Source organism: Sus scrofa, chromosome 18 (genome assembly GCF_054392235.1).
Source record: "Sus scrofa isolate SSC_HxYL_T2T_F1_AM1 chromosome 18, Sscrofa_HxYL_maternal_Yorkshire_Landrace_v2.0, whole genome shotgun sequence".
In the NCBI taxonomy this organism is placed as follows: domain Eukaryota; kingdom Metazoa; phylum Chordata; class Mammalia; order Artiodactyla; family Suidae; genus Sus; species Sus scrofa.
Window position 1 is genome coordinate 41625394 of NC_139400.1, and position 21701 is coordinate 41647094.

The 21701-nt window shown below is 38.4% G+C and overlaps 1 long non-coding RNA gene across 1 annotated transcript; it reads right to left on the reverse strand.

Moving 5' to 3' along the window:
* Positions 1 to 328: 328 nt before the first annotated feature.
* LOC100621238 (uncharacterized) lies at positions 329 to 21474 on the reverse strand. The gene is made up of 3 exons (XR_002340413.2): positions 21303 to 21474; positions 3572 to 3655; positions 329 to 2800 (listed from the first exon to the last, which is right to left on the reverse strand). It is a non-coding gene; the product is annotated as an uncharacterized LOC100621238 (long non-coding RNA).
* Between the last annotated feature and the right edge of the window lie 227 nt (positions 21475 to 21701).

A 21701-nucleotide genomic window follows, 5' to 3' on the forward strand; every position in this document is an offset into this window, starting at 1 on the left:
TCTAAGAAAATAACAATTACCTTAAAACACAGAAAGTTTATATTCCAGTTTGCCTAAGTTGTTGAACTTACTCCAAGAGACCTCTATCTATTAGATCTCTATCAATGGTTCTCAAATTTTAAGTATGTACCAGAATCATCTAAAAGGCTTGTCAAAACATGGATTGCTTGGCCCCCTTGTCTAAACTTTCTCTATCAATAGTAGATCTGGACTGAGGCAGAAGAATTGGTATTTTGCACCAGCTCCCAAGCAATAGTGGTGGGGCTAGCAGAGACCATACTTTGAGAACTACTAATCTATATAAAAGCATTAAATATCACTTCAGAACTCATCTTTCCAAATTTTATTGTCAGTGGATCTTGATTTTCATGGACAAAGTTGAGTTTTGTGTATATATTAGGTTTCAGTAAATGCTGTTGACTGATCAATTCTAAAATTACAAATCTACCAGTTATTAAACAACCCATTTCCCTCCCCAGTTAACCAGCTGAGAAAATCTTGGCCTAGTTTTCAGAGAGCACAGATACATAAAATGGTTTTGGATACCAAATCTTTCTCCCTATTAAGTTTTTTTCAATGAGTTTTTATTTTATTTATGAACAGTAACAATCACCATCATCCTGGTACAGGCAATATAATGATAAAATATAATGTACTTAATGAAACCACAGGAAAATTATTGATTAGATTGTTGATTCCAGGAATTATTTTTAGAACAATGTTTTGGTAATAGTGGATAATGATTTATTGAACAAATGAGATCACAGCTTGATTTTTTTTGTTTTAGTATAACATTAAGCTCATGTTGAGAAAATCTGGAATGTGTCTATTAGTTTGTTTTGATGTCTATCTTTCATCCTGTGTGATTAAACAAGACATTTCTTCTGTTTCCAAGCCTACAGTGAAATGTTTCAATCATCTCCCATAGATACACCAGTTCTAACAAATTCTGAATGCTTGTTCAAATATCAATGGAACTGGGAGAAAATATTTAATGATTTTTCCTTTTCCTTTGTCAATATGTTATGGTATTCACATGACTCCCTCTGGTGGCAAATGCAGCATGGAATGTTAATCTTTTCCAAGAAATGTGCATGTATACTTTTCTCTTCATATAAAGTCAATGATTTTTCCCCTTCCTGCCTAAAGTATTTTCTCTAACTTAATGCTATCCTCTATCTAATGTGACCATTGGAAGTTGTCAAAAGTGGTTAGATCAATCAATGCAAAGAAAGACTGAAGCCCTTTGTTAAAAATCAGCCTGGAAAATGGTGTCAAATAATTTTTGTAGCCTTTCACTAATCACACCAGAATATTAAAATACTAAAACAATTAATTTTTTAAAATGGTTGCCCAAAACTTAATCTCAATTCCTCTAAACATAGTCCATTCATAGTCATGTATAAACTTAGTGCAAGAAACTGAGTATCTGCATGCAGAAAATACCCCTAGAGCTCCATACAAATATAATATAGAGTCATGTGAGATGAATTTGAATTCTATCTCTGCCACCTGATGGATGAGTAACTAAAGCCAGGTTATGTAGCCACTGTGAGACATGATTTTTATATCCATAAAATTGAATAATACCTACTTTGTGAACTTTATAAGAATTAAACAAGACAATGTATTTAAATATCTAGCATTGTACCCAATGTTTAGTAAGACACTAGCTATTATTATAGTTATTTCTTTTAATTAACAAACTGAAGTAAACCCCTCTCAAATGTACTGTCTGTAGGATTTATTATCAACTGCTCCCTCTCCTGTACACTTTCTCACAAAGGATCCTTTCAACCATACAATTTTACGATGCCCCACATCTACCTACTCTCACTGTCCTCTTGTACATCAATCATGGCTCCAGCAGAACACAGATGGTACATAAAGCTACATAATTTGAGAGGAGTTTAATAATGGGAATATTTACAAAGCTATGATTGGACCTGAAGGAAACATAAGGGTAATAATGCAGTACCTTGGAAGCCACCACACCCGAGCCAGAATGGGCGAGAGTAGTGAATGGTGAGAGGAAATCTGTATAGATAGGACTGCCAGACACTAGCTATAGGCTTTGCTAGAGGGATGCCACCAACCAGCAGTGGCCAAACTGGGAGGACTCTTGGGGAACCGGTTTCTCACACTCACTCCTCTCCTTCCCTCTGATCACCTACTGGTGTCTCCCACTGGCTACATCTATCTGGAAACTGGAGGGCAAAGTTGATGAAGCCACTATGTGGCAGCTTTCCAAGGCCCAGTGCAGCAGCAAGAAAGGTACAGACAGGAATCTGGAGATGCACCAAAATAATTCAAGCAAATTCTGAAAATCCATAATTTTACTCTAGTGGTCATCATTTCCTGCCTGGATTATTTCAATATCCTCCAAACTGGTCTCCTTCCCTCCAGTCTTGCCTCCTTCTTCCATTATTCACACCAGACAGTGACCTTTCTAAAAGTATAAAATTGTTTATGTTACTTTCCCAATAAAGCCATGCAATGGCTCTCATTTTTCTTGGGACAAATTTCAAACCCTTTAACATGTGTTTTGAGAACTTTGCCCAATCAGCCTTGAAGAGTCTTCCAGTCTCATTATTCACTGTTTTCCTGGTCACTCCACATAAGCAAAAGGTAATATGGGTCATCTAATAAGTCATGCTCACTTTCTGATCTATCTGCAAGATGGTCTTTTGCCCGAGTGATTTCTGCAGATTTAGCTCAAGACTCCCAAATGTCTTCTCCTCCAGGGAGCTTTCTCCATCCTCCCAGAATTAGGTCATATGTCTTCCTGGCATAGCTCCATCTGCTCCAGACATGACGCGAATACATTATTTTAATTGCCTCTTATCTATTTCCCCTTAGAGAATCTAGGCTACTTCAGCATAAAGGATTATATTGTTCATCATTGTCACCCCACCTCCAACCCACGCCTGGCATCATGTGGGCACCAAGGGATTTTTTACTGAATGCTTAAATAAACTAAGAGAAAAAGGTCCAATCTCCATCATGACTTCCAGACTCTCCATAAGCCACCTGACATTACCTAATCACCCTCACTTCACATTACCACCTCTCCAACATCTGTTCCCCAGTCCCATCCTCACCATGAACTCGTCTGTCCAAAGCGAAGGTCTCCTTTCCTTCTCTACCCACCCCTTCCAAAAATTGATTCATATGTAGGCATTTAATTCTATTTCCAAGGAGGAGGAATGTCCTCTTTGATTAAACTATAATATAAGAGGACAGAGTATTTAAAAGGTTTGAGAGGGTACACAAATATAAATATGGCTCCTTGGGGCTTTTTTCCTTACAAGAGACTGGAAAGATAAGGCAGGGCTCCAACCTGCCCCTCTGTTTTTATGCATCTAGGAAGTAAGCCTGGAAGTCTTTCCCTTCCCCCATATCCCACCTGGGCGTTGAGGCAAAGTCTCTCTTTCGTATACAGTCTTGTGTTCCTTGCTGTCATATTAGCTCACAAACCACATTGCAACTGTAAGTGATTTTCGGGTCCAGCCACCAATCGAACGTTAAGGTTTAGTTTAAGGCCTTAGCTTTTAATCAAGAGTTTGATTACCTGGCTTCCATTGTGTGAAATGCTTTCTTAGGATCTTAAGCTTCAGGTACTTCATTTGAGATAAGATTGAGCTATTTCTGTGAACTGGAAAAATACAGGTTTCAGTTTTTAAAGTTGTTGCTGTTTCAATTTTCTTTTTCTTTTTTTTTAAATACTATATGTACATGGTAAAAAAAAAAAAAAAATTCAAACCTCTACAGTGAGATAAGCATCCCTCTTTCCCATGTCCTGTCTCCTGGGAATTAGAAAAAGTATCCTCTAATTATATTTTACCATTACGATAATAGCCATCACAGCATTGGGCTGCCGTATTCTGACGGCAGACAACAGGTAGGAAAAGAGGTAGGTAGCTTCAGACAGATTACCATAGGCCCTGCTTTGATTTGAGGGAGGACGTTAATTTCTCCAACCCTGGAAACGCAGTAGGAGGCTCATAGAGCCCAGAAATAATCAAGATGCAAGGAGAGCTTGGTCATTGCCAAGGCAAAAGGCAGATGCACTTATAAGAATAAGGGTATGAGGTCAAACCTAATCAGCCACACAGATGAACTAACACTGAATCCCACCACTTTGGCCAGTTACTCCTTACATTCCCCTAGGATTGTTTCTAAACTAGGGATTAGGGCTAAGATTGCTGAGATAAGTTTCAGAGGCTAGAAAACCATCCATGGTAGAAGGAAGACAGGCACAGCATTATGGAAATAGTCATTTTTGCAAATGATATATAATTCCTACAGTATTTCCTTTTTCATGTGTGTCTGTCCTCTGTATCAGTTAAACCATGAACACCTTGAAGCTAAGTACCAAGGTTTTCCCTATATTTGTACTCTACAATAATTTAAATAATTTCTGCATACCTACCACTCTATTGAAATGTGAAAATTTTACATATCAAAAAGAAGTTTACTTTCTGAAGTAGAATACTTTCCCAAAAAGTTTAAAATGCTTCTGGAAACTGAAATGAAACTATTTTTCTGGTATACACACACACACTCTGCCTATAAGTTGCCAAAAGCAATTAAGTTACTTTGAACTCAAACGTTATAATCTAACTCCGGAATTTTGACCTTGGATCAAAATGCCATCAGTATAACTATTTATTGAGTAAAAAATAATCAGTTCTGAGAGGTCCAGTATGATTAAGATCTGATTGTTCTTCACAATTTTTCTTTTTGTTTAGTTTTTTTATTATTTCCCCAATACAATTATTGTACTACTGCACAGCATGGTGACCCAGTTATACATATATGTATACATTCTTTTTTCTCCCATTGTCATGCTCCATCATAAGTGACTAGACATTGTTCTCAGTGCTACACAGCAGGATCTCATTGCTAATCCATTCCAAAAGCAATAGTTTGCATCTAATAACCCCAAGATCCCAATTCATCCTGTGTGGCTCACAACACAATTTTTCATTTTTTTAAAGTTTCATTCAAGTGTAGCTGATTTACAAGGTTGTGATAATTTCTGCTGTACAACCAAGTTACATTTATACGCACATCTATTCTCTCTTGGAATCTTTTCCCACATAGATAATCACAGAATATTAGGTAATTTGTGCTATACAGCAGGTCCCCATTGGCCAGTCATTTCATGTACCTCAGTGTACATATGCTAATCACAAACCCCGAGTCCATTCCCCCCCTCCACCTGTCACATTTGGTAACCGTAAGCTTTTCAAAGTCTGTGAGTCTGTTGCTGTTTGCTATTCTGCACATAAGTTCATTTGTATCCTTTAAGATTCTCCATATAAGTTTTATCATATGACGTTTGTCTTTTACTCTCTAACTTCACTTAGTATGATAATTTCTAGGTCCATACATGTTGCTACATATGGAATTATTCCATTCTTTTTTATGGCTGAGTAGTATTTCATTGTATATATGCACCACATCTTCTTTATCCATTTCTCTGTTGATGGACCTTTAGGTTGCTTCCATGTCTTGGCTGCTGCAAATACCACTGCAATGAACATCAGGGGGGGCATGTGTCCTTTTGAATTATGGTTTTCTCCAGATAGATGCCCAGGCCTGGGCTTTTATATATATTGTGATTAGATACACCAGAAAAATTTAATATCATCCAGAGTGATTGGTTCTCAGTGGAACCAATTAGATTACTTTTGAAAAACCTTCCATGGAGCCTGAAATACCTGCCAGGTGTACTGCTCAGAAAAATATGAGCTTTGATACCTAAATTATTAGGAGTTATGTTCAAAGAAACAGCCATACCACTGTAACCCATTATCTCCCTGACCACATCTCTTATTACTCTCCCCTCTCTCCTATTCCACTCTAGCTTCAAAAAGGCCTTTAAATGCCTTTGCATTGCCTCTTCCATCTGCCTTAGCCACTCTTCCCTCAGGTATCCACAAGGCTAACTCCCTCCTGCTCACTTCCTTCATGTCACCTGCATGGAGACACTTTCTCTGACCACAGAGAAATCTATTACTTTGTGGTTCCCATCCCAGTTTGTGTTTATTCATCATTCATTTTTTGCCTAACTGAACGTTCTGTGAAGACGGACCTTATTCTGTTTCCTATTGTTTTTTTTAACAAATAGTCATTCATTACCAACTGTATGCTAAGCACTATTTTAAGGAACATAACTATGAAAGGAGTTTACATTGAAGAAGAATGAGAGGGAGACAGGCAGTAAAAGTAAATGAGTAAAATAGCATGATAGTTCAGATAGTAACCAATCGTTTGCCGAATATAGAACAGGGGAAGGTGATAAATGATGACTACTAAGGCTTGGAAGGTTAGTTTGTATTGGCTCCCAGAATTTGGTCTGGACCTATTTGGTGGATGGATAGCATTTCCACTTATTGAGGCAAATATTCAGTGCTTGGCACATAATAAATGCTTAATAGTTATTGAACACATCAATCAATACTGAGCTTCTGGGCGAAACTGTCTTTGAGTAAATCAGTTCTGATGAAAACAGAGGTTGGAAACTATTACAGTTATAGAGATCGGAGTTGCATATGCTGGTTTCAATTTCATTTGGATGAATCAGAGGTGATGTCTCTGCTATTACAATTTCCCTTGGCAATGCCTCGGATGGAGTAACAATGGGTGTATGCATTCACAGAGCTGACTTCTGGTATGGCCAGAGTAATGCTAGGTTTAAAATGGGTAGTCAGTGAGAGATTTGAAGATTTCCCCCTATGAAGCTAGGTCACTTTGTGAAGTAGTTCTCAGTTGTGTGACCCATGGTTTAGTTGAATATGGTAGAGACTGATGTTGAGTAACACAGAATTATAAAAACAAAACAAAGCAAAAACAAAAACAAACAAACAAACAAACAAAAAAAAACAGAGTGAGCAGACGTTTGAATTTCATGCAGGGAAGATGATTGTGCCCCCAGATAATTTAAATCCTTTTTAATAAAGTAACTGGAAGCCTTCTAGACATGCCAAGTTTATAGGAGGAAATTGGCTGGGGAGTGAGAGGGTAGGGCAAGGTATAGCAGGGTCCTTGCTGAGGGTCTTATAAATCACATCATAGAAGCAGTTACTTTCTTTAACCACACACAAGGCCACCCTTGGGTCTTATTGGTTAAACAAAGTAATCATGGTTTGGAGAGATTATCCACCCTGTAGAACTTCTGGGAAGAGGGTGGAGTAGAACCAAGAACAAATTCTTTATCTCCTAATCAACACTGGAATATTAGGTTGCTCAAACCTGGGTTATTTAGAAACCTGCTGGCACTAGCACCCCCTAGGCAGCTAAGAGGAACCAGCAGCAGCCTCATAGCTGCCCAGGATGGAGATCTCTAGGGTGTCTGCAGTTGAAGGTTATATATATCCTCTGATGTGTCCTCCAGAAAGCTAGAGCTCTGTTTCAGCAGGATTATGAGGCTTAATTGATTAGTGATGCTAAAGTATATACCATCTAGTTGTAGAGTTTGTCGTCTTAGCCTCATAGATTTGAGTTAATTTCCTCCCAAGGGAGGCATCTGCAGTTTTCTTAAGTAATAGTTTTAACCTAATACCCCCAGTGGTTAAAATCCTGATAGTTAAAAGTTAATGGGTTTCTAACAAGCTATCCCCAATATACGCATAATTTGTATTCTTTTCATTTCCATGGTAGTTCCACATTAAGATTGAACTGGATGAAACAGAAGAAATTAAGATTTCTTGTTCAGAATTTGGTTTCTGAGATAATAACAAGTGTTGAAAAATGCTATTCTTTTCTTTTTTGTCTTTTTAGGGCTGTAGCTGTCATACGTAAGTTCCCAGGCTAGGGGTTGAATCAGAACTGCAGCTGCCAGCCTACACCACAGCCACTGCAATACTGGGTCCGAGTCACGTCTGCAACATACAGACGATTTGTGTTTCCTAAGCTCAGAGTACCTCTCTTTCCATTAAATTCTCTGGGAATTGGGGGTTATCAGTGCAAAGGCTGACACTCTGGCCATTGATTTTGCTTTGAGTAATAACCTGTCCTTTGTTCATGGCAATGCCAGATCCTTTAACCTACCGAGCAAGGCTGGGGATCGAACCTGGATCCCCATGGATACTAGTTGGGTTCGTTATTGCTAGCCATGATGGGAACTCCATAAAGAGTGCTATTGTTTTCTCACTGTAAGATTTAACAGTACTGGAGATCCCACTGTTGTAACAGCGAGTTAAAGATCTGTTGTTGCTATAGCTGTGGCTTAGGATTCAATCCCTGGCCCAGGAACTTCATATGCTGCAGCCAAAAAAAAAAAAAAAAAATTAACAGTACCGAATTAAAATTCTATCACCTTGTAGCTATGTAAACTTGGGCAAGTTACTTAATTTCCCTATGTCCTTATTTCCTCACCTGTAATATAGGGGTAATAATAATTGTGAAAATTAAATGAGATAATGCAGGAATAAGAGTTAATACTTGTTTGGCAGATAAATATTTTCTATTAGTTTATTATTATTATTAAATGTTTTGAGAATTTTTTATCCTCCAATTAAATAATTATGTATATGGGTATTTAATTTGTAGGACCAAACTTAAGCTTCAAAGCTCAAGCAAAGACAAATATTTTAAGTGATTTTTCAACTTATTTTTTTATTCCTTTGTGTCAAATCTGCACATGTATCTGGCAGAACACCCCCTAAAGTGAAGTGATTATTATTCTGACAATTCCAATTACCTAATCTTTTAAAGATCCTAATGTGCATATATATTTTCACAGTAATCTTTGAATTTTTCAAAATTATTAATTAAAGAATGGTCTATTTGAAAACATAGATCTTTGTCTATAATTACAGAAGGAAAGGGCATTTTCTGTATGGCTTATCTGTACAGCAAGCTGGTAGATATGGGAAAAAGTCTATTTTAACAATTAATAGAGAAGTTCCCTTTGTGGCTCAGCAGGTTAAGAACCCAATGCAGTCTCCATGAGAATGCAAGTTCAATCCCTGGCCTTGCTCAGTGGGTTAAGGTTTTGGCATTGCTGCAAGCTGTGGCATAGGTCCCAGATGTGGCTTGGATCCAGTATTGCTGTGACTGTGGCATAGGCCTGCAGCTGCAGCTCGAATTCGACCCCTAGCCAAAGAACTCCATATGCAGCAGGTGTGGCCATAAAAAGAAAAAAAATACATTAAGGGAGCTTTCTCAATCTCTAATATAAACAATAAAATAAGGAGAGTGAATGAGCAAATATGTATTACGAACACACCACCTCCAAAAGAGCTAATCTACATTTAAAGCTAATAATAAAATGTTTTAAGGTGTAAAATGTGCATCTTATTTTTATGTTGCCGAAGTTGTGTTATGCTATAACTTTGATCAGAGACAAAGGACAGGTTATTACTCAAAGCAAAATCAATGGCCAGAGTGTCAGCCTTTGCCCTGATAACTCCCCAATTCCCAGAGAATTTAATGGAAAGAGAGGTACTCTGAGCTTAGGAAACACAAATAGTGTATTTGTGAGAGTTCCCGCCCATTGTGCTAGACAGAGACACTATCTCTATACTCCTAGATTAAAAGCAACTCTGGAGGGGAGACAAAATCTCTCTTCCAGGTTCTTTCTTTCTACAATCATCTTTGAGAAGACAGTCAAGAACGAAGAATAGTCAGTGCCTTGTTTTGCAAGAGGTAAAGAAACACAAGACTCATGGTGGGTTGTCTCTAAACAAATCTAAGCTGTGATTTCTGGGGAAAGAGTTTGGAGAAAGAGGAACCTGTCCTGGTAAATCTTCCAGAGCTAAGGGAGATAAGCCCTCTGTACACTGGGTATTCTGATGAGAGAGTTTAGTTTGGGATAAGTTTCCACTGCCACTTGTGGCCCTACAAGAAGAAAATTCCATCTCCTATTCTTCTTTTCTGCCCTGTCTCAATCTCTCAATTACCCAGAACATATTTTAGTTGCCATCTTGGCATCCTGAGAGCTGACTTGGAAATCAAATACCATAGAAATAATTTACACTGGCAATCAAATTCCCTGACTTTTTCCTCTCACTGCCTCAAATCCCAGTCTCCCCAAAGGCCTTATAAAGCCACGATGTATTTGATTTATAAAACATTCAGTTTCAACTGCATTTTGATTTAAATAAACTTGGCAGGCTAGCTGAGTAACATACCACCACTTGTAGAGTCTTTAGTGTGGAAAATGTGCTTTTATTAATGAAAGAACTTAACAGATGATTTTATAGGCCATACCTCTTATTATATTGCATCTTTGTACTTAATAACCAAGTTTCTAGAATATTATTAGAAGTTACCTTTGCAACTGTCCAAGAAAGACAGAACTATTTTCTGTGGCAGCAAAAAAGCTATCCCAGGCCAAAAGCCTGGAGAAAAAAAGGAGACTCAGTCACTAACAGATTAAAGTTAAGTGTACGAGCCAATATGCTGTCAGTTTATCATATTTTTCCCCTAGAAAAGTGTGATAGCCAAAAAATTAGGCAAATTAAAGAAAAAATATATTAATACTAGTTCATAAAACCCTTGAAAAATGAAGTTTATAATATGTCAGGAAGGAAAAAAACCCAAGGAACTATATCCCTCTCACTGGACAAGAATTGTCCCTTTGAGAACCTATTTCCAATTTACATTCAAATTCTCCTGTTTCCTGTTTGGGGGGACTCTTGTTATGCAATGGGACATTACTGCTTGTCATCAAAGTGTTCTCTGTGATATTCCATTTTCAAGTTTGCTTTGCTTGACTGCACCCCATTGCACACAGCTATAGGATGTTTTCTTATCTGCATTCCCATTTAAAACTTGTCAAACATTTTTATCATTTTAATATCAATTTTACATAATTTTTTAAGAATGTATGCTCCCTTTTTTTCTGGATGAAAATTATCTAGTTAGTTTTATTTTTCCCATATGAAGAGAGTAGTCTGAAAGCAGACTAGCAAAGCCAAATGTGATCTTGCCAAGTCGTAGTGAGAAGGGCACTCTTTCTGTGCTCTCATAAATTGCTGACATTTTTTATCAAAGGGAGGATTTTTTTTTTTTTTTTGTAACTTTTCCACCTTGAACTGTCCTTTACTTTTTGATCTTTTCATAGAATTGGATTTCATGTTGCTCTTGGGCAGGGGCGTGGAGGAAACACTGGTTTATTTGCACTTAAAGTGTTCCACCTCTTGATTTATTTATTATTGAGTTTGTATTTTATTTTTCACATTTCTGTGGCATATTCTTGAAATTTTAAAAAATATTATTTAAAATGTCAAATTACTAAACTATTCTAGGAGGTAATTTTGACTATAATAGGAAAGCTCATATTAATTACCACTAAAAGCTTATATTAATTACCACTAAAAGCTTAAAAATACAAATGAATAGTATATACTTCAATACAACTAGCTTAAGAATTTCCACTTTTATTCCATCAGTCATGCCATTGTTTAGAGCAATTATGGGGATTCCTCTTGTGGATTTGCCTTTAGAATCTGCTGCTTTATTTTAAATGAACTCAGTGGTAATATACCTTCATCCTAAGTGTGGACTTTAATTTTTGGATAGAGACAATTGCCATCCATAGTCTAGTATACAGGTTGATGATCAGACTGGGGGAATAAAAAAGGGAATGAGGGTAGTATCCTTGTCTCACTAAGTTGGCTCTGAAGACAACCTCAGGAAGGACTTCTAGAAAGTTCTTGAGCTTTGTCAGGAGCAATTATCTGTCCTGCTTTGGTACAGATCCCTGGTTCAGCCAGTAGTAGTGATGTAACACATATGTCCTCAACTCACCTGGTGGGCCATTTTACTCTAGAGGAAATGGGGAGTTATTGTAGGTTGTGAGCAGATGAATGCCATGAACTGGTACGTTTTTAAAGTTAACAGTAAGGATGCTGTATTGATAAGACACTAAAAAGTTAAGGGTAGAGGTGGGACAGATGCTAAAAGTCTAATTAGAGAAGCTATTGCAGTAATCAAGACAAGGGGTGATGCTGGCTTGAGCAAAGACAGAAAGTAGAAGTAATGAGAGGTGGTTGAATTCTGAATATATTTTGAAGATATAGTCAATAGGATTTCCCAATATTGGTCTAGATTGGGTCCCAGCCAGGGGCCATTTTTCCCTCAAGAGAAAGCCATTTGGCAATGTCTGGAGACTTCTTTGATTATCATGACTAAAAAGCATGCTATAAACATTCAGTGAATAGAGGCTAGGGCTGCTGCAAAGCATTTTATGTTGCACAGGACAGTTTTCCACAACAAAGAATTATCTAGTCCAAAATGTCAATTGTGCTGAGGTTGAGAAACACTGCTCTGGCTGCACTTTGAGCATTACCCTGTGAGTTTCCCTTATGTATGCTTTAGGAGAGCCCTCTATAAGAATTTTTGACATTAAGCTAAAACTATTGCTCAAATGCCCATGGAGGAGGATAGACTCCAGCAAAATTCATTCTGCCGGTAGACTCAAATCCTAAATTAGAAAAAAACCTCCCCAGTGGCCCTGTTCTAGGAATAATGAGAAATAAAGCCACTTCTAAGTGGCTTTATTCACCAATGAACCCAGATGGAGGGTAACTACAGTTAGGACTTCTGCTTCGATGTTTCTACAGGAGCCATTGCTGTCTGTATTTATGAGAGTTCTTTCTGACTCTCCCCGGCAGCGAGGGAGTAACAAATCCTGACATCGTGAGCCCAAGTAGAGCTTGCCCTACCACACACCCCAGGCCCAGAAAGCCAGGGGAAGGACTCTGTTGGCCACCAAAACAAGACAACCATTAAAAAGATTTGCCGTTTTATTTTTTTATTTTTTTGTCTTTTTGCTATTTTTGGGGGCCACTTCCTTGGCATATGGAGGTTCCCAGGCTAGGGGTCTAATTGGAGCTGTAGCCGCTGGCCTACACCAGAGCCATAGCAACGCGGGATCCGAGCCACATCTGGAACCTACACCACAGCTCACGGCAACGCCGGATCATTAACCCACTGAGCAGGGGCAGGGATCGAACCCGCAACCTCATGTGTTCCTAGTCGGATTCGTTAACCGCTGCGCCACGACGGGAACTCCAGATTTGCCGTTTTAGAAATTCATCTAATTGGATGTTCTCACTTTCTGAAGACCTATCACCTCTATGATAACATATCAAATGATTACAACTCAGAGCACTATTCTATGAATGTAGGCATCTTTTACTTTTAGAAATATTTGGTTTAAGAAAAGAATCATCAAATCTCTAAATCCAAATTCTAGGAAATAGAGCTACCATCAAAGTAATGTGGATCCTTCTATTGTCAGTAACACATTAGGAAGGACAAAGCCAAAAGCTTCCCGCTCTGAGTAGAAAAAGATTATACAGGCCATCCTTTTTATCCACATATTTATTATTCAAGCTCTCAAACTTACAGGGTGTCAAAGACAAGCAAAACTATTACAACAGGCAAATATTTGCTCAGGAAATACCACACATAAAATTAGTTCACACTCAAAAATCCTTTCCTGATTCACATTAGCTTTTGTCCTATGTACCATTTTCACATCTTTGCCATTTTCTTACAAAAATTATGACATGTTATAATTATCACTGAAACTGAAAATCTTACAAAAGTTGCAGGCTTTCTCGAAGTCCATAAAAGTGAAATTAGAAAGGCGCTAAGCCACTGAGAAATAAAGATCTGATGACAAAGCAAATCCTTCAAGAAGAAGCCCTTGAATATTTTGCAAAAATAATTTTTATGAGCATGCTACAAAAGTCAAGTGAGAAGTGAAGGATGCAGGAGTTCCTATTGTGGCCCAGGGGAAACAAATCTGACTAGGAATCCTAAGGTTGCAGGTTCAATCCCTGGCCTCGTTCAGTGGGTTGAGGGTCCGGCATTGCTGTGAGCTGTGGTGTAGGTCACAGATGCAGCTTGGATTTGGTATTGCTGTGGCTCTGGCATAGGCTGGCAGCAACAGCTCTGATTAGACCCCTAGCCTGGGAACCTCCATATGCCGCGAGTACGGCTTTCAAAAGACAAAAAAAAAAAAAAAGAAGTGAAAGATGCTCTATTATGCTATTCTGTAACTTGCTTAGAAAAATTAATGCCTTTGATTTCAAAAAGTCTTTGATTTGGGATTTCCTATTGTGGTTCAACAGGCTAAGGACTAGTGTCCATTAAGATGCAGGTTCAATCCCTGGCCTCACTCAGTGGATTAAGAACCCCTATTGCTGCAAGCTGTGGCAAAGGCCAGCAGCTGCAGCTCTGATTCTACACCTGGCCTGGGGACTTCTGTATGCTGTGGGTGGAGCTCTACAGACCAAAAAAAAAGTTTTGTTTTTATTTTTTCATACTAAGAATTAGCACAGTCATATGCAAACTCTAACCTAGATGTTATTAGGAAATAAATAAGCCTATTTTTATAATTTACAGACTAACAGCTTTATTCTTCAATATAAACATATAGAGAAATATTCCTCCAAATTCCCTTACTCCCTGTCATTCCCACCACTCACACTATAAACTCAATCAGACTTAATTACAGCCATAGTTGGCTTCTGTCTGCTTATTAAAGTCTGAAATGTACCCTCAGCCCCAGGACTGGAACAACTTCCTTTTCTGCTTGGTGATTATACACTGGCTGGATTAGTCACTGCTGGTAGTTGGACAAAACTCCAAAGAGCCATGGGAATACCTCAAAGTACCTCAGAACCTCCAGAATCCATTTAAATGTCCTGTGAAGTTGGGTTAAGACCAATACCTGTTTGAGAAGCTTGTCATCTAAACAAATGGATGATCCTCCCAGAAAGCCAGGATGCTCCCCCCGTGCAGACAAGCCCCCCAAAGTGGCAAAACAGCTTAAAGGTGAACAGTCTAAGCAAATATGTCCAGACATAAGATGATTCTAACTTGGTCTATAATTGGACAGCTCTCCTGTCACTTTTCAGAGCCAAACAAAACTCCTGCAATGTTCCAGAAGAGATTCTTCCTCTTTAAACTTTACAGACTGGCCTGGTTCCAGAATGACTTTATTCCAATTCCCTGACCAGCCTACCAATTCAGGCCTAGCTCCTGCCAATCTCCATTTACAGATTAGGAAACTCAGATTTAGAAGTAACTGATTCAAGGTCACAGATTTAATATATTGGTGGAGTTGAAATTTGAACTCCAGCAGCTCATTTCCACAGCCTTCCTGCAATATTCCTGTCACCATTCTGCAATATTGACTCTTGGCATAAGAGTATCAGACAAAAATAGGAAAGAAGGATAGTTCTCTAGTACACCACTGTGAGAGAGATTAAATAATGGCAATACTCTAGTGGTGAAACTTGGATCACACTAAGAACAACTGCCTGCAGCACCTACACAGAAGATGAACTCAACTATGAAGAAATTAACACATTTAAATGCTTGGAAATTCCTTCCAAAACAAAGGCTGTTACAAATCTTACTTAAGAAAACAATGTGGTCTGGTGTTTAAAGCTAGACTAAAATTAAAAAAATATATACCAATCTTATGCACTGATCTTAACGCTTCTTCTAAGTATCAGGCCTTGGGAGCATTAAGAAATCACCATGCCTCTATGTCCATCTTAAATATTCAGCAACACAGGCAATGATGCTTGGCTACTCCCTCTCAATGGCATCGTGAGTACAAATTAATGTTTTAATTCTCAATATTATTTGAGACTATCAGGAAAAGGCTTTTATTCATCTTTTGCTCACTTTTAGCCACTCTTACTATTTCTACACTTGTTTGTATTGCATTCAAATCTTTTTTGTTGGATCATTGCAAGTCATTGCTTGTACTTTTTACTATGTGTATGTACAGATACATAAAGAAGTGTATCCACTATTACTAACTTGTTAAATAGGTTTTATCATTAAACAATAGAGAAGATTTCTTCAATGAGCCAATGTGTGGGAAAAAAATAGACCATTTTTTTAAAATAAAATACGACAGCTTTTGTATTATATCAAAGCACATAATTATTTTGGTCTCTGTTATCATTTTGAATGTAACAGAATAACCATTAAGATTTTCCTTCTTCTTTTATTATTTCTCTAATATTTGCATGGCTTCACCTGGATATGAGCTTGGGTGGGGTTGTATTTATAACTAATGTGAAGCTTTTCTTCCCACCAAATATTTTTACTTATGTCTCATTCCCCTACCGGGTGTTTCTTCTTATTAATAGTACCCTACATATCATTCATAATCTCCAAAATTGTTTCACAGAGTACCATTTCCTCATTTATTTTAAAAAAGGAAATACACATGTATATAGATATAGATATGTCAGAAACATAACTATTTTATTTAAGCTCCATTTTAGGGCCAATGTTAATTGTGCAGACTCAATTGACTGTCTAAAACTTCAATATTTTTATCACATAGAAGCAAAGAAGTCTTTTACAAGTAAAAATTTCTAAGATTCAGGCTCTCCTTTTGCTGCTACAAAAGTTCCATTATAATAGTAGTTCTCAAAGGGTGGCTCCAGGACCAGTAGCCTCAATAACCTCTAGGAACATTTTAGAAATGCAAATGTTTGCTCCTCTACCACTACCCATACCTATGGAATCAGAAGGTATAGGGTTGGTTCCAACAATCTCTATATGAAACATCCCTTCACCTCATTCTGATGTCTGGAGAGCAATGCTGTAGAGAGACTAATTTTAAGGTTCTTAAAATCATGAATGGTGTCTTTTCATCTTTATGTCACTCCCATGAATCTTGAATAACACAGCTGGCACATAATAGATATTTAGTAGATATTTCTTATATGGATGAATTTATTGATTGGTCTATCATTTCCAGGATTTGTTTGGAACTGTATTCTCCTGACTTCTCTTTTCTTCGCATTTGTTATCCATAAAATTGAGGTAATACTATGAAGAATCATTAATTGTGAACAGAACATGGTTTACAATGGGCTGTCATTGTTTTCTCAACACAATACTCTCACAGGGCCTGGCGTTTTAAGTTCTCCATGACCCTTATTTTTCAGGCTGGTTAAAAGTAATTTGCATACCAAGCAGGAAGCTCACAGAAAACCTGCAGGACCTTGAATGGTGCAGAGCATTGCATTACATTTATATCATCACATCATCTTATTTCTCTCCACAAGGCAAGAAACAAAGTCTGTCATAACATAAGCATTCAGCAGTTTCTGCCACATTGTGTCTAAAATATATAGCCAGGAAGATTAACCATGAAATCTAAAACCCTAGGTATAATTCTATGCTCCAGTAGTAATATTTGCCTGACCTGAGAGTTATATAAGAAACATAGTTATTGGGTTTTGTTTTAGAGAAAAGAGTATCTTCATGAAGTTATCGAAAACGCTGTATTTCCATATTTCATGAAATATTTACAGATAATGACAGGTCTGCTGAAATTATGTAATCAGCAGTTCCTAAATAAGTGCAATTATAATTAATGTTTATTTGAAAATCCTCAAAGAGAGACAGAAGATACATCTCTAGTTTTGTAATGATTGAGGTATTCTCCTGGCTGCTCTTCCAAACACCTGGACTAACACCAATGGAAATCAGATGATGCTAATTTGTGTGTACCAATGAGGGTCAAGTTCACTGTTCCCATGGCTAATATAAAAAACATTTCCTCCTTCTTACACTATCAGATTCTCATCCTTGCAGACCCAAATATAACACTGAAAAAATAGAAACCTCTCCATCATGCTTCTAATTCTTTATTTCTTATATTTAGATCCTCTTGATTGCCATTTCTGGTAGTTTTGTCTGATGTGTTGTGAAAAGCCTGCTACAGTTCAAAGAGACTTGTACTTGGGTTCTGAAAACCTGAGTTTCAATCCTTTGGCTACTAATAAAGGTAATCACTTCTTGTTTGAACTGCAGTCTCCACATCTGTAAAGTAAAGATGATAGCTTGGGGAAACGGGACCTTTAAAAAGTCACTTGCTAGAGCTGCTATCAGAACGAAACAAACAAACCAAAACTCCAAACCAAGCAGAAAATAACAAGTGGTTGGCAAGGCTGTGGAAAACCTGAAACCCCTCTACACTGTGGGTGGGAATGTCAAATGGTGCAGCCACAATGGAAAAACAGTATGGCAGTTCCTCAAAAAATTTAAAATAAAGTTACCAAATGATCTGGCAATTCCACCTCTAGGTATATACCCAAAAGAACTAAAATCAGCATCTCAAAGACATATTTGTTCACCTGTATTCATAACAGCATTATTCACAATAGTCAAGAGGTAGAAACAACACAGGTGTCCATTGACAGGTGAATGTGTAAACAATATGTGATACATACATAAATGGACTATTACTCAGTCTTTAAAAGGAAGGAAATCCTGACTACACATAAATAAATCTTGAGGACATTATGATAAGTGAAATAAGCCAGTCATAAAAAAACCCCACACTGTATGGTTTCAGTTATATCAAGCATCAGGAGCAATCAAACTCAGGGAAACAGAAAGTAGAATGGTTCTTGCCAGGTGGTAGGGGGAGGAGGAGATGGAGAGTAGTTGTTTGATGGGTATAGAGTTTCAGTTTTGAAAAAGTTCTAGAGATTTGTGGCACAACAATGTGAAAATTTTTACTACCGAACTGTTCACTTAAAGTTGTTCAGAGATTAAAAAACAATGAGCTATCCCTACACGCCTATTATCATGATCAAAATCCAGAACATAGACAACATGAAGTGCTGACAAGCACGTGAAACAATAGGAACTCTCATTTATTGCTGGGAGGAATGCAAAATGGTAAGTCAATTCAGAAGACATATTTGGCAGGCTCTTAATAAACTAAACATACATCTACCATATAGCCCAGAAACTATACTCCTTGGTATTACCAAAAGGAATGGAAAATTCATATCCACACAAAACCCTGCATATGGATGTAGATTTATTCATAATTGCCAAAGACTGGGAGCAACCAAGAAGTCCTTCATTAGGAGAATGGATAAACTGTGGTACATCCAGACAGTGAAATATATTCAGTACCAAAAGGAAATGAGCTACTAAGCCCTGAGAAGCCATGGAGGAAACTTAAACGTTCGTTACTAAGTGAAAGAGGCCAATATGAAAAGACTACATAATGTCTGATTCCAACTACTGTATTTGACATTCTGGAAGAGGCAAAGGGATAAGGGTAGCAAAAAAAAAAAAAAAAAAAAAAAAAAAAAAAAAAAAAAAAAATCAATGGTCTCCAGGGTCTTGGGAAGGGAAGAAAGAATAGATGGAATACACAGGATTTTTTTAGGGCATTGAAACTATTCTGTATGATACTGAAATGGTGGAAACTTACATGTCACTGTAAATTTCTCCACCTTAGAATGTACAACATCAAGAGTGAACCCTAATGCAAATTATGGACTTTGGGTGATAATGATGTGTTGATGGAGATTCATCAAGTGCAGCAGATGTACCTCTCTGGAGGTGAGAGGGGGAATGTCCCTATATGTTGGGGGGCAGGGGTATGTGGGATATCTCTGTACACTTCTCTCAATTGTTCTATAAGTCTAAAATTCTAAAAAATGAAGTTTTAATTGAAAAAAAATTTTTAAATTTATGTCACTTGTGTTTTCCACAATTAAAAATAAAATCAGTTGCTATATAAAATTTAACTTCTGAAAGAAAAGATTCTGTATTGGTTTGCTATTTACTATCATCCTCAGTGTTATCCCCCCAAAACCATAATCATAAAGTATAATAAAAATATAATAAAAGTATAGAGCTATATTGTAGGTATATAAATATAGTTCATTTACGTGGAAAATTCAGTGCAGCTTTAGAAATGTAACTTTTTTTTTTTTTTTTGGTTTTTTTAGGAGCACACCTGTAGCATATGGAGGTTCTCAGGCTAGCGGTCAAATCAGAGCTACAGCTGCTGGCCTATGCCACAGCCACAGCAACTCCAAATCTGAGCTGCATCTGTGACCTACACAACAGCTCGGGTCAAAGCCAGACCTTTATTCCACTAAGCGAGGCCAGGGATCGAACCTGTGTCCTCCTGGATACTAGTCAGGTTCATTACTGCTGAGCCAGGATGGGAACTCCACACATCTTCTTAAATTGACTTGCTCCAGACTCTGCCCTGGAGCCAGGAGCAAGAAGCATATTTCTATGAAGAGAGGATATTTCCCCAGAGAGAGGGGGGCTTTTTCTCTGTTCACCAACCTGGTCATTTTGTTCTGCCAGATGGAGGAACTCCAGAGTCCACAGTACTGAAAACAGCTGAGAGGACAGGTGCAGGGCAATCGTAAGAAGCAGGCTCTATGAGTGTGCTGAGTAGACTAGCAGTCACAGCACTCTCCCTCCCCCTCCTTCTTGGCTTCTCACAATCCTCCCACCCACCTCATGAAAGCCCCATGCATGAGAAAAACCAAGGTTAGGAAAGGACATTTTCTCAAGGCTCCAAAGGTAACCATGGTGACGGTTCAGCTATCCTCTGGAGAATCCAACAGATAACCAGTAGGAAGAAATGTCCCCATCCCCTTTTAGCCCTCCAGGCCATAAAGAGAAAACCACCGTAGTAAGTTGGGCCAGGTCTCTTTCTTTCACAGGTGGGCTTTTGTAAGGGAGCTCCAATTTCTCCTCTGTTATCCCTATACCACCACCGCCACAGCCATCAGCACCCACTCTGTATGGGACCCCTTTTCATACAAGATCTCGGCCCCTGGCCAGCCCTCGCCTCACTGCTCCAAATACCCTGAGTACAAACATTTCAGGTTCCCACTTCTGCTTCTCATCCCTCTTCCTCAGAAATCAAAGGATTTTTTCTGTGCTAAATCTCTCAGAATGATGACATTAGTGATTTACACTAATTGATTTTTTTTTTTAATCTTTTTAGGGCCACACCCATGGTTTCCAGGCTAGGGGTCAAATTGGAGCTGTAGCCACTGGCCTACGCCACAGCAACGCCAGATCTGAGCCACGTCTGCGACCTGCACCACAGCTCACAGCAACATCAGATACCTAACCCACTAAGGGAGGCCAGGGATTGAAACCCACATCCTCATGGATAATAGTCAGGTTTGTTAACCACTGAGCCATGATAGGAACTCCCTGCACTTGTTGATTATTGATTAAGATTTATCTCCAGAATAATTTCCATTTTAGAACAGCATTCAGTGCCCAAGTATAAAGTTAATATTTGTAAACCTAAGGTGAGTATCCCAGGCACTATATTACTTCTGCCAACTTCAGGGACCAGTTTTTTAGTGCCTTTCAAATGACGTCAAGTTATTAGCAGCCTGCACCACTATGCAAAGAGCCCTTTTGACTTTGCTCATGCAGTTGTCTCTTGTCACCAGAAAAGCCCACTGGGGTCCCCGGAAAAATCAGACGGTATCTATGTGATAAAGTCTCACCTCTTCTTCTTCACTTAATCCATTTTCACTTGTCTAGAGGGTGCTGTGTCCAGAGGCTGGGTGCCTAACGTGTCAGATTAGCGTTTCCAGCACAGAACTGCTGCATCGGCAGGTCCGCTCTCAGCAGGCAAGTGTGCACCACACCTCAGTGCAAGATGGTGGGGTGTGCCTTGTGCAGAGACAGTGCACCCGGCACTTCAAACTGAAGTGCTGCGAGCAGCACAGGCGCTCCTTTCCTGAGAACTCCACCCCCCACCCCAGGAGAACCCAATAAGGTAGCCCCGCCCACCACCTGTCCAGAGAGCTGTGCTCTAGGGTACAAGCTCGCACCTCTCCATTCTCTGATGAAAAAAAGAATAAACCTTTCCTTTGCTTCTGAGCCGAACTTGGTTTCCAGTG